Raw genomic sequence first — 12377 nt, forward strand, 5'->3', positions numbered from 1 at the left:
TCACTTATCACAGAGTGCAACGCGGGTGCAGTCTCGTCACGTCTCGTATACAGCTACGCGCGTGCCCCGTATACAGGATGCTCTGCCTTGGGAACGTTGTTTGTGGAGGGTTTGAAATGTCACTAAAAGTAGAGCTTTTAGGTAAATTTGTACCATTTTCTGTTACGTGAGCCAAGAATTTTACCGAATTATAAAATGTTTTCTTTGGTTTATATATTTTTGTGTTGGAGCGTCTTTGCTTTTTTAACTCACTGTGTCTGAAGCTAACTTTATTAACTAATTTAGGAATAGTTTTTTTTCTTTTCCTAAAATGTGGAATACGATTGCGGCTATTTGAACATTAATTTATGAAATACATAAAAATTAATGAAATATAAAGAATACATTTAAAATTGAAAAGGTTGTGTTTCAAATCTTATTATTGTTTAATTAAATAAATAATATTTTACTTGTGACTAGAGTAATTTTCACCACTTTTTTTACAATTTATTATCGTATTCCGCTCAAAAAGGCCTCTCAAAATGTTCCTTCTTGCTTCTAAAATACGCCTTCTTCCTTACTAAAACTTTCTTGTACATTTCACATTAAAGAATGCACAGCAGTGTCTAGCTATATCCAAGTCCGTGTCATCTGAGGAATGCAAACACTTGTGGATACTCATTATGTTGATTATTTCAATTCCGAGGAATATTCGCTCACTGTAGCAGTTCTAACAGTTTTAAACAGTACAGTTGTGTTTCTGTTATTATAGACTGCGTAATAAAGACTTGGTAACAGAGTTTCAATAGTCCCTACTTAGTAGAGATTATTGTGAGTGTCGCCATTTATATTTATTTTTCTGCAAAATCATGGTTGCTGATGTTTGAGTGACTATGGAGTCAAATTAGTATCACGCTTAACATAAACTGGTCGCTACTGTCAGCTGGACTATTCAGTATTCAATAAATCAGTAGCAAACAGGTTATTACTATTCTATTCATGAGCCATTATAAAAAAAAATCTCAAAAGTGACACAAGTTCAACGAACCTGGGACCCTCAAATAAAACAAATCCCAACTATGCCAGAGACGACGATTGACGTCAACATAAACTTTCATTAAAAAGAGCAACTCAGTATGTACAACTAGCGGTAAGGCAGACTACACAATGACATTACAAACTAATCGCTATCATTAGCACAGAAACGCTCGCTAATAACGCGCCGCTACTTCCAGCTACTACATTATGTACAGACCCTAAGGCTGACCACACGCGAGGCGAATGCCTTAGACATTCCGGATGCCGGATAAGAAATGAACTGATTTTTTCAACTAGCTTACTAAGCGCAGGCGGCCAAAAAGTATTTGTGATGAAGTCATCATACATACTCCTAGAATTTTTCTAGTGAATTCGAAACTCTTTCTTACAAGTCGTCAGAACGTCGTTACTGAATAGCCAGTGAACTCACAGGATACAATATTTAAAAGTTGACAGCTGTTGTCAATTATACTGTAATAAACTAAGAAAAAGAATTATATAGAATTGCCTCACGGGGCAGACGAACTTTGTGGAGTAAACTTAATGTGGACTAAAATTTGTTTTTTAAAGTATAAATTGTGTTCTCATGATCTTAATTAAGTGTAATAATTATTTCTTTAGATAGTTAAAATGGTGAATTGTAGTGTTTTGGGCTGCAAAAGCCGCACTGAACGAAAATGTGAAAACATAACCTTTCATACGTTAGTACTATAATTTCAACTTATTTTTATCATGAAAGATGATACTTAGGTAAAGTTTGTAATTAGGATTTGAATGACAATGAAAATATCCAGAAATAATAAAAGAAACTCGTAAATAGTCTTTACAAAATAATGAAATTTTGCGTGATTAACCACCGAAATTGAGTAGGTTATAATAATAGCCATTTTCCGTGCATTAAGAAACATTTTTAAATTAGTCGGATTATCTGCATTTTGGGGTTACCAATTGTGTTACATTTAGCTTTTCCCTAAAATTAGGGAAAAATAGTAACTTATATTTTTCATTGCCTAAGTAGTAACTCGTATTTTTATAGCTTTAATTGTTAAAAGCTTTGTTATAAAAATATTACTATAGACATTATATAAAGTCATTGTGACCTATATTTGTGTGATGAACATGGGTGCTTTTGTTTATTCTTCCAGTTTTCCACGAGATGTCTTTATTAATAAAATATGGACAAAGGCGACAGGAAGAGACAGGAAGACACAGGAAGACAGGAAGACAAAGGTGGCCTTCATTATCCGTCACCGTCAGTTATTAAATTATGTGAAATAGCGGAGGAAATATTTAAAAAAAATAAACTACTAATAAGCAAAACAAACTTGATGGAGCATCTACTGCAAGCATGTTGTACGAAATGACCTTAATTTATTTTCCGAAAATGACCATTTTCGTGATAACCACCATTATATTTTATTAATTAAAGCCATTTGTAGAAAATACTTAAATGTGAGGTTACATTATTGTACTAAATCCTTAACTTGTGAAGAAAATGTAAGAAATTTTTACACGAAATTAATTTTATTCAAAGGACAGTAAATTTTTTTTGGTAAAAAGATTTTATTCTTAATTATATGCTGTGCTAGTATATTTTCCTAACTAATATTTTATGTTGTACACAATCAACAAATCACAAAATACACCAAGCAATCAATAAATCAATCAATCAAAAGCGTATTATTTCTGAAGACTATTTATTTCCAATTACACAAAATCAGTTAGTTGTGAAAATTTCAAATTCTTTCATTTTTAGTAGTTATATTTTTATTTAAAAAATGAATTCTAATTTCAAAATATCTGACCCTAATTGCCTTCAAAAGTAAAATAATATGACTGTCGAAAGGACTTTGGTTGTATATATGTTTTTAAATCAGGATATTTAATGCTTTTTTTTGTATATATATATATGACCAACATTCCCGTTCCTTTCCAACTCGTCGGGACAAACTGTATCAAGAGTGGGTACAACAATACTCGAACGGGGCGGGGATCGATTCATCACCCCTCGGTGCCAGCTTTTACGCTCTGACTTCTGAATTGGCCAATTTCGTCAAATAGTATGATATAAAAATATTTATAGACTTGTCAAATAGTATGAAATAAAAATATAACGCTAGTCTTGAAATATAGGGTAACTTTTCGATCACTGGTAACACCAGATAATCTATGTACTTTGTTGTTGTCCCTTACCGGGAGACTCCTTATAGCTACTCCATACTATTCTCCCTCCACGGTAATAAACGTTGGTTATTACAGTATAATTGACAACAACTGTCAACTTTTAAATATTAGGTATAGACAGAAAAGTCAATAGACAACTGAATGGTGTGCCGTTGCAATTCAAAAGATATACGATAGACACTTAAGGAAACATTATTCCACCTACAGTTATTAGATAAGGTACTAGCTGTGCTTACTACTTTAAAACAATGTGAGTCTGTATAAAAAAGAAAAGAGATAAATGATAGTTTCCATAAGCCGAGTTGTTAACATTACAACAAAAGCTAATGTTATTACGGAAGTATATTATGATTTAAGCACAATGTTTAATTAATAATAATTAATTGTTTTATTTTGCTATGCTTTCGTACGATGTGATGCTATAATATCACTCAGATCTGACAAAAAATACCTCTAGTTGGTAAATTTCACTCCGTAACAGGAGTATAATCTGTATTATGTTAACTCTGACGCAACGTTGAATAATAAAGTAAATTTAACAATAATTATATGTTAAGTACATAAATATATCAATGACCTATTGTTTAACTATGATAATAACTGTTATATTTATAAGTTCATGTTTCTAATAATGCATTGTATTGCAGGCAATTAAATCGGCTTTCGTTTTCACAAGCGAAGTAATAATAATATCTATATAATATATGTCGAGTCAACTATTATACTTTCGATAGTCGTTTCAATCAATGGTCTTATAGCGAAAAGCTTTGACCAACACCATAAGAAGCTTTTGCTTAACTGTTGGATCAAGAGCCGGATACAGAAGGCAAAGTGACATTTGAGAGTGTGCGTATTGTGAGGAGGTTCCTTACTCTGGAGCCCTGACCACCGGTTGCTTGGGCACTCAAATGTCCCGCATCGGGAGGGTTTTTTTTTTATAAATTTTTAATAGAATTTAAAAAAAAAAGGTCTAATAAATAAATGAGAGAAAATTTAACGTAATCAGTCAAAATACATTTTGACTAAAAAAACACATAAACGGGATATCTACTACAAAATTTCAGTCTTCGCTACTGTTACCTACATATTAACCTCTGTCAATGATCGTTTCAAAATCAACCTACCTATTCGTGGATTCGTTCGTTCTGCAAAATGGATCGTATGTGATCAGCCTTATATCGCATAGTTGACACACTGGCCCGGGGACTTAGAGAGACGATAACTGCTTAACGTATTGTCTTTGAGACTCTTGACACGCGGTAATTAATGTCAGATATTTATTACATGGACTGCCCCATTGGCCCAGTGGGTAACTAGTGTGACTTCGTATTGCAAGTTCGTAGGTTCGAGGCATTTTGAGGCGAAATACTGAGCTTTTCTTCTGAGAAATTCGCAGTAAAATCCAGGAGTTTGGAAGTCTGTGGAAGATTAAGCCATCACTAATATCTAATAATGATTGTTAAAACCATTTTCATCCTAAGCCCGCCTGCACTGGAGTGTGATGGGTCTTAAATCCATACACTTCTACAAGATTCTTTAGGTACAAAAAAAAATAGTTCAGTTCTCGTGGGACTGGTTAAGGTTTAAGTGATAGTATTTATTGTCCTAACAATTTACTACGAGGACTTTATACTAACACTTGCGGACGCTCGCTACTTCGTCCGCTCTTAGACCTCTTTAATCCAGCCCTTACAGTAGTATCGCTGCAAAAAGGGAGTAACTTCTCCCGTTTTCCCAACATTTCCCTTCACTCTTCTGCTCCTATTGATCGTAGCGTGATGAAAAGTATACTATAACCTGCCCAGGAGTATGAATAATAATTGTACCATTGTTGTTTCGTTAAAATCCGTCTAGTAGTTTTTACTGATTGCATTTTTGGCATCAGTATCGATCACTAATCACCCCCTGATAGTTATTTTCGAAATATATTTCATGTATAGAATTGACCTCTCTACAGATTTATTATAAGTATAGAATATAATATTATCATTATACTATCATGTAAAATTTTTGAATTTCAATTTATGTAAAATGTTTCATTCTCTATTATTTTAAGTGTCGTGATGAGCTCACGTCATGAGTTACATCGTATCTGAGTTGTTCTGACACTTCTGCTTGAATGAGTAACGAATATCCAACTTTCACATATTTGTATGTATCTACGATACATATATTTTGTTCTAATATCTATTTGTTTTTTTGTCATACTTATGAAAACAAATTCTTTAAAACGTGGATATGATTATGATAATAGAAGGCGATAGAAGGTTTTAAATGTAAATTAGTAATGATTTGTTACTTTTTGTAAATATTGAAGTAATTAGGGTACACTTTTACAATGCTTATTTTCAATAAATGTCACTTACATTGTTTTGCAACTGCACAGCCGCACTAGACATGTAATGAACAAATACACCAGTTCGAGATTTTGATACGATTTTAGAACAAAATGCATTGTTTAATTTTTCCAATAAATATGTTATTAGACTCCGCGCCACGAAATAAGTCCTTACATAAATGACAATAAGACCGCCATTACCAAATGACATTGAACTCCATTAAGACATCGCCGCATCATCGCGGCACTTGTTTCGTGGCGCAGACTCTATAACCACTTGCTATGTTTTGACATTTCACGGCATTTTCTTTCCTACTAAAGATGTCACTTACAAAGTTTTGCACCTGCACAGTCCAGTACACATGTAATGAACAAACCAGCAGTCCGTGGCTCTGCTCGCGTGCAAGCTATCATTAGCTGCTCGGTTGTTTTTGTTCTTCCGAACAAATTAAGAGCATCTATCGCTTCCCAGTGCGGTGTACCTGGAACTGATTATTATAAACTCAATGTTAGCAAATACATCTATAGGTATCAATAATGAAATTAAGACTTGTCTTTGTCTTTTGTCTTAATTTATATTTTGTCAGTTTGAAAGTTGTCTTAATTTCATTTCCTCGCTGTAACATTATCAACCCATATTCGGCTCACTGCTGTTATGCCGTTTAGTATTGGAAATAGTAGTCTGTGACGGATATGACGTCGCTCGATCTCGTGTTGGTTTTAGTGTGCTCGTGGCGTTCGAGCCGTCCACATCTCTTGTTGTGTAATTCATTATGGGTTACTTGGGATAGTCGGGGAGAGTGACTTGAGTGGAAAAGGGGAGTGTTTGATATCAGTAAAAGACGCCTTTAACCCTACACACATCGTTCGCAAGTACGTGACTTCACTCAAAGTCATTCTCTGCCATTCTAGGGACTTATTTTGGTTACAGTTTGATTTGTTAATTAAGTTATCCTGACAAGTGTTGTGAATCATAACCTTTGTTTGACATTAGTTTTCTTATATTTGTAATCACCTTTAGAGTCCTATAATACTGCTTAGCTCGAGTCTTCTCTCAGAATGAGAGGGATTAGGCCTATAGTCCACCACGCTGGCCCAATGCGGATTGACAGACTTCACACACGCAGAGAATTAAGAAAAATCTCAGGTATTCAAGTTTCCTCACGATTGTTTTCCTTCACCGTTTAAGAAACGTGATATTTAATTTCTTAAAATGCACACAACTGAAAAGTTGGAGGTGTATGCCCCGGACCGGATTCGAACCCACACCCTCCGGAATCGGAGACAGAGGTCATATCCACTCGGCTATCACGGCTCTCTTTCTTTCTTTGCTTAATTGCTTTTAAATCGCTTTCTAATTAGCCTTTTTTGTTCGTCTCAGTTTTGACGCGCTAGTGACATGTTTATAGTATATTTTTTTTTTGGTTTAATGCACTATGTTCAAAACTGTAATACTTTCAAGGAAAAGCGATTTGTACTTGCAGGGTAGGATTGGTATTAAATGTCTTGGTATTTGTTCATACTTCACATGAAACTACGAAACACTCATTAATCTTTGCTGAACTGTAAACTACGTTTAATCACTACAACTTGTTAATAGCGCTCCGGGCTTTGGCGGGAAATTGTACAGAAATGCTCAGCTTGTAGTACAATGCATTCTAAATTGCAATTATATATTTGCGGCACGCTAAGAGGGCCTTTTTGAGGTTTGTGAAATTTGCGACTGTGAAAAAATCAACATCAGCCTTTTTTTTCAGAGACTCCGCAGCGGAAAGCGGTTGACTTGACGCAGGGAATTGCAAAATGGACTTTGTTTAGGAACACAGTGTTTCCCATTCCAAGTCTTTATACAAAATAAATATGCCTTTTGTAGGAACTTTTGTCGACTGCAGGACATACGATTAGGTCCAGCACTGGCCCGTGGCTGATAATTATGTTTTTTATAGGTTTTTTTTTTCTACATCAAGTTAGCTCTGGACAGCTATCTCACCTGATGATTATACAATCTAAGATGGAAGCTATCGTAATTGGAAGAGATGCAAGTTTATTCTGAAGGACCTGGAACAAGACAATGTAATAAATATAATGCTGAAATGCAGAGAAATGGATTATAGTTAGGAATTATCTGGATAATATAATGATCAAGGAGAAGGATGAAAGAGAAAATGAGAGGCAAATAAGAATCGTGACGTTGGCGGTAGGCTTTATGGCAGGGACACCAGCGTCTAGAAGGTAGGAGGGTTTTTAGCCGGTAAGGCAATACCCAACATGGGATTCCATGAGGATTTTTCCCCCTTCGAAAAAAAAAAGTATATTCTATTTTAGAATTTAAACTATCGTAAGTGTTATTCATATTAATTGATAATGAAACACGGCTAAAACTCACGTGATATAAGGTCGGAGTATGCCCGACTAGTTTCGAACCCATACGGGGCCCTTAGTCATGAGCTAGTTCTTGTAACGCGGCACGATCTAAACTGCGAAGCGGCGGCGCGGCGCGCAGCTGCTCGCATCGCGCGCCGGGAGAGGGGTTGAGTGATGAGGAGTGAAGGTTCCGTAGCACTCTCCTGCGTTGCAAGAACCAGCTCATGACCATAGGTCCCGTATGGGTTCGAAACTAGTAGGGCATACTCCGACATTTTTACACGTGAGTTTTAGTCGTGTTTCATAAACAATTCAAGTTTATTCTACCAATATCTCTGACGGTTTATATGCGGCATCGTACCGGAACGCTGGTAGTTGCTGGTAGTTAACAAAATATTATAATGGTTTGCATGTTGGAACTATTTCTCAACATTTCCTCGACTTTTCGTATTATGTTTGTACAATACTTTCTTTTAAAAAATTTTTATATTTAAAGTGATACATAGCTAGAATAAATCAACAGTAAAGCTAAGTTAGTTTTCACTAAATTATGTATGTTATCGTATAATCTGGCAGCGAGTCGTGCGTACCCGGGTGATGCTGTTGTATTAATGCATGAGCTACCCGTAACGTGTGTCAACACAAACAGACATTCTTATCGGCAAACGGTAAAAGCTCGCACTGGCTCTCATCCGATTACAATTTTAAATGAAGGTTTGTCGTGCTTTCCCGGAGATTTCGTATTTCAATAAAACTTCTCGCAAAAAACTCTAGTAAATACGAGTAGGTAAAGGATTTTTGAGTTATGATTATTACTTATATAATACATACCACGATAAAATGACGAGATTTTTAATGTCGATATTTCGACCCAGTTGCATGGATCGTGGTCACGACGGGACTGAAGTTGCGAGATGCGAAGTTGACATCAGCTGTTAGGGGCAGAATCGATCTACCCTCTTTCTAGTTCTTTTTCTTTTTTCAACAACCTCGCGTTTTTGGCTGTTTAGGCAAACCACACTCACGATATCGCTTTTGTTATTAGGCGTTTTGCGGCGCCCGCTTTGTTTGCACAATAATCATAATGACAACAACATTTACAACATAAATTATTATTTTCTAAATGCTTATTGTCTGGTGCATAAATTAGGTTTTCCTCTTCTTTTTCTTTATATAAGCCAATATAACCCATGTTTTCTACAAAAACATTTGTATATTGTAATTTAATATAATTTTGTTTACTGCGAAATTTAATATATTGTCTAGGTCAAGAGAAAGTAACTACCTTGTTTTGCAATTTTGAAATTAATATAGGTACTAAAGGGGTAAAAGGGTAAAGGGCTAAAGGGTAAAGGGGTAAAAGTACACACTGCTGCAACGCGGGCTTATTAAAAAGAAAAATGCTCAAAATAAATTTTAATTAATATTAATTTTATTTTAATCAATTTTTGGCAGACTAATCAATCAAGAAGTGGATAGAAGTGGATTACAAAAATAAAAAAAACCGATGTCGAACAAAGGTTATGTTCACAACATTTGTCAGGACAAAATCAAACTGTTAAATAGGATAAAAATCTTTACCCCTTTCGGTTCCTTCACGACTTCGAACCGGAATGCTAAATCGCTTGGCGGTACGTATTTGCCGGTAGGCTAGTAACTAGCCACGGCCGAAGCCTCCCACCAGCTAAACCTGGACCAATTAAGAAAATCTCAATCGGCCCAGCCGGGGAATGAACCCAGGACCTCTGTCTTGTAAATCCACTGCGCATACCACTGCGCCACGGAGGCCGTTGAAACAGCAATAGTTAGATAATTACTTGTTTTGCATACACAACCCTTATTTGGAACTGTTGTCTGCTTATAAGAGCATAACGTTACGATTTATGAATAATTAGTAATTACACATTATCAGCATAATTAGCAATAGAGTAATTAAACTGCTTATCTACTTACATTCACAAAAATACACAACAATTGGGAGTTTACAATTATTGAAGGTTTAGAATACGCATTGTAAACCCTCGACAATATTTATGAAATTTTATTTTAACCTAATAACTAAAAAAACTACGTGGTTAGATAGTAAAAATGCCTAACCGAAAGTAGACTTCGGGAACTGCTAAGATTTTTTTTTTATACTTTATTGCACAAAAATAACAATTACAAAGAAAATAATAGAAAACATAGCTTACATGCGCAAAGGCAGTCTTATTGCTAATATCTAATAATCATAATTGTAATATACGAAAAGCAAAAAAACCATTCAAAACCATTCTAAAGGCTCCTGCACACGGGTCACCGGCCACAACCACAAAACGCAACTACCGGCATATTTCCTGTAGTTTTCATACATTTTATACGGACTCACCACACACGGTTGACGCCGGTGGCCGCCACACGCTACAATCGTTGCTGCTCGCTTCTTGTGGCCCGCATCGACCACTAAACATTGACACAAAACGCCGCAACACGCCACTCGCGCGATTAGGTTACAGCATGTATGGGTTAAAAAGTAGCAGCCACCAACCATAAGTATCGACTAGTATCGACCACCTGCCACAAGTGGCTATCGCGCGCTTCGGCTACTTTTGTGGCCCCTTCTTGCTTCTTGTAGCTGGCTATCACATGTGGCCCGTATGCGGCGACACTTAGAGGTTCTATAGCGTTTGGTTTGGTAAGGTTAACCACGAACCGAAATGTGTGGTGGGAACTAGGGATATGATATTGAAACTAGGGATATGATATGCCGTAGAAAATATTTAAAAATACGTCAACACTTGGGCATTTGTGGATCTGTAGTGCTAACTTGCGACCAACGAGATAATCTTGTGAAGAGAAATAGACAATTTTCAACCGTTATAACGCTATCAGCCCCCCTAGCCAAGTGGCAAGTCGATTCTCTTTCTACGCTCGCAAACGATTCTCCTTTTACGATTGCAAAGGCTCGAAAACTAGAAAAATGTATGGGAATGACAGATCTTGATCACATGACCTGTCGATAGCAAATGTCATTCCCATACATTTTTCTAGTTTTCGAGCGTTTGCAATCTTAAAAAGAGAATCGTCGTATCACTTGGCTGCAGGGGCAGGCTCTTTCTTTGCTTAGGGATGAAAGAGGTGGGACATGGATAACCGCCATAGGACAACATTTTGTCTATTTTTCTACACTTGGTCGAATGTTAGCACTACTATAACCCTTGATATCTGTTATCACCCCAAGCCATTGCAGTCCAAACTTCTTAGTTGCCGACTGTACTAACCTATAGATAACCTAAAGAATCGACAAACTTACGGCTTTTAAAAGATGACAAAAGTATAAGCCAACACAAACTCATAAACTATAATAAACTAAAAAATTATAGTACCCTAAATTCCGAAAATACTTTGAACAACTTCTTTTCATAAGATAAAATGAAGAACAGACCATAATTTTGTTATTTAAACTCATTTTTATTGGAAAGTAAGTTAGAAACGCTAGGGTACCCGGCTGACTCGATAAAAGGACCCTAGAATAACAACATTAAGTTAGTCAAAGAAGGAAACTTTCTAGACAGTATATTAAATAACAGATAAAAACATTCCGTAACACAGTAGGGGCTTATAGCTACTGTATAAGAAAATTAATTCTAGTAAAAAAGTAGTTCTCAGAATGATATTAAATATCGATAACCAAAAAATTCTTACTACACAGCACTAAAGTAGATACACGAAATTCTATAATCAAATTTCAAACTTTTCAATTTATTTTCGTAAAATTACGTTTGTTAAATTTTAATTTTGTAATATTTTTACCTATTTAGAATGAAATTAAATTAGAAGCTAACGTATAACTTTAATTTAGTCGTGAATATTTTGTTGAGTGTAACGTTTTGTAAGTAAGTGAAATATTTTACATTTCTATTAACAAACTGGTACTAAAATATTTGACATTGAGTAAGTTAGTCGTAGTATAAACTATTTCGTAAACAAGTGAACAACAAAGTTACGGAAGAGTGGAAGGTGTTTAGCCACGGTTGGGCAACTTTGAGGAAATTCTATGATCACTCAACGGCGTCGAATTAGCACCCTTCTTTGTTATGATAGCCTGGTACTCGGGGCGCAAGGAGCATACTTGAGGGTCCTGGGTTCACATCCTGGTATATCAGGGCAAACTAAGTAGTTTGTAATAGTTTAACGTGCTTGTATATTATTATTATGTATGTCCCCAAACGCTCTGTGCAGAATTCAGACAGATCTCCTATCTAAGAAAGACCCAGGTAACTTTTCTTCGGGCAACGACATTTTATACTATGGACATGTTACGTGCCTACAAAATCACCGTAAAAGTGAGGCGAATTTAGAGTGCACTCATTTGTGTTTAACTCTTTATTTATGTTTATATACTGTTTTTAAAGTTCCTGAACACACAACTCGACATTATTAACAATAAGATTTAGGTATCGTTTGTTTAAATCACTTTCTTTGTTTACAATGC

The 12377-nt window shown here is 35.6% G+C and overlaps 1 long non-coding RNA gene across 1 annotated transcript; it reads left to right on the forward strand.

The window, feature by feature from the left end:
- The first annotated feature begins 1533 nt into the window (after window positions 1-1533).
- Window positions 1534-2576, forward strand: LOC128198485 (uncharacterized). The gene is made up of 2 exons (XR_008251247.1): window positions 1534-1718; window positions 2163-2576. It is a non-coding gene; the product is annotated as an uncharacterized LOC128198485 (long non-coding RNA).
- The last annotated feature ends 9801 nt before the right edge of the window (window positions 2577-12377 follow it).

This window comes from Bicyclus anynana, chromosome 11 (genome assembly GCF_947172395.1).
Source record: "Bicyclus anynana chromosome 11, ilBicAnyn1.1, whole genome shotgun sequence".
NCBI lineage: Eukaryota > Metazoa > Arthropoda > Insecta > Lepidoptera > Nymphalidae > Bicyclus > Bicyclus anynana.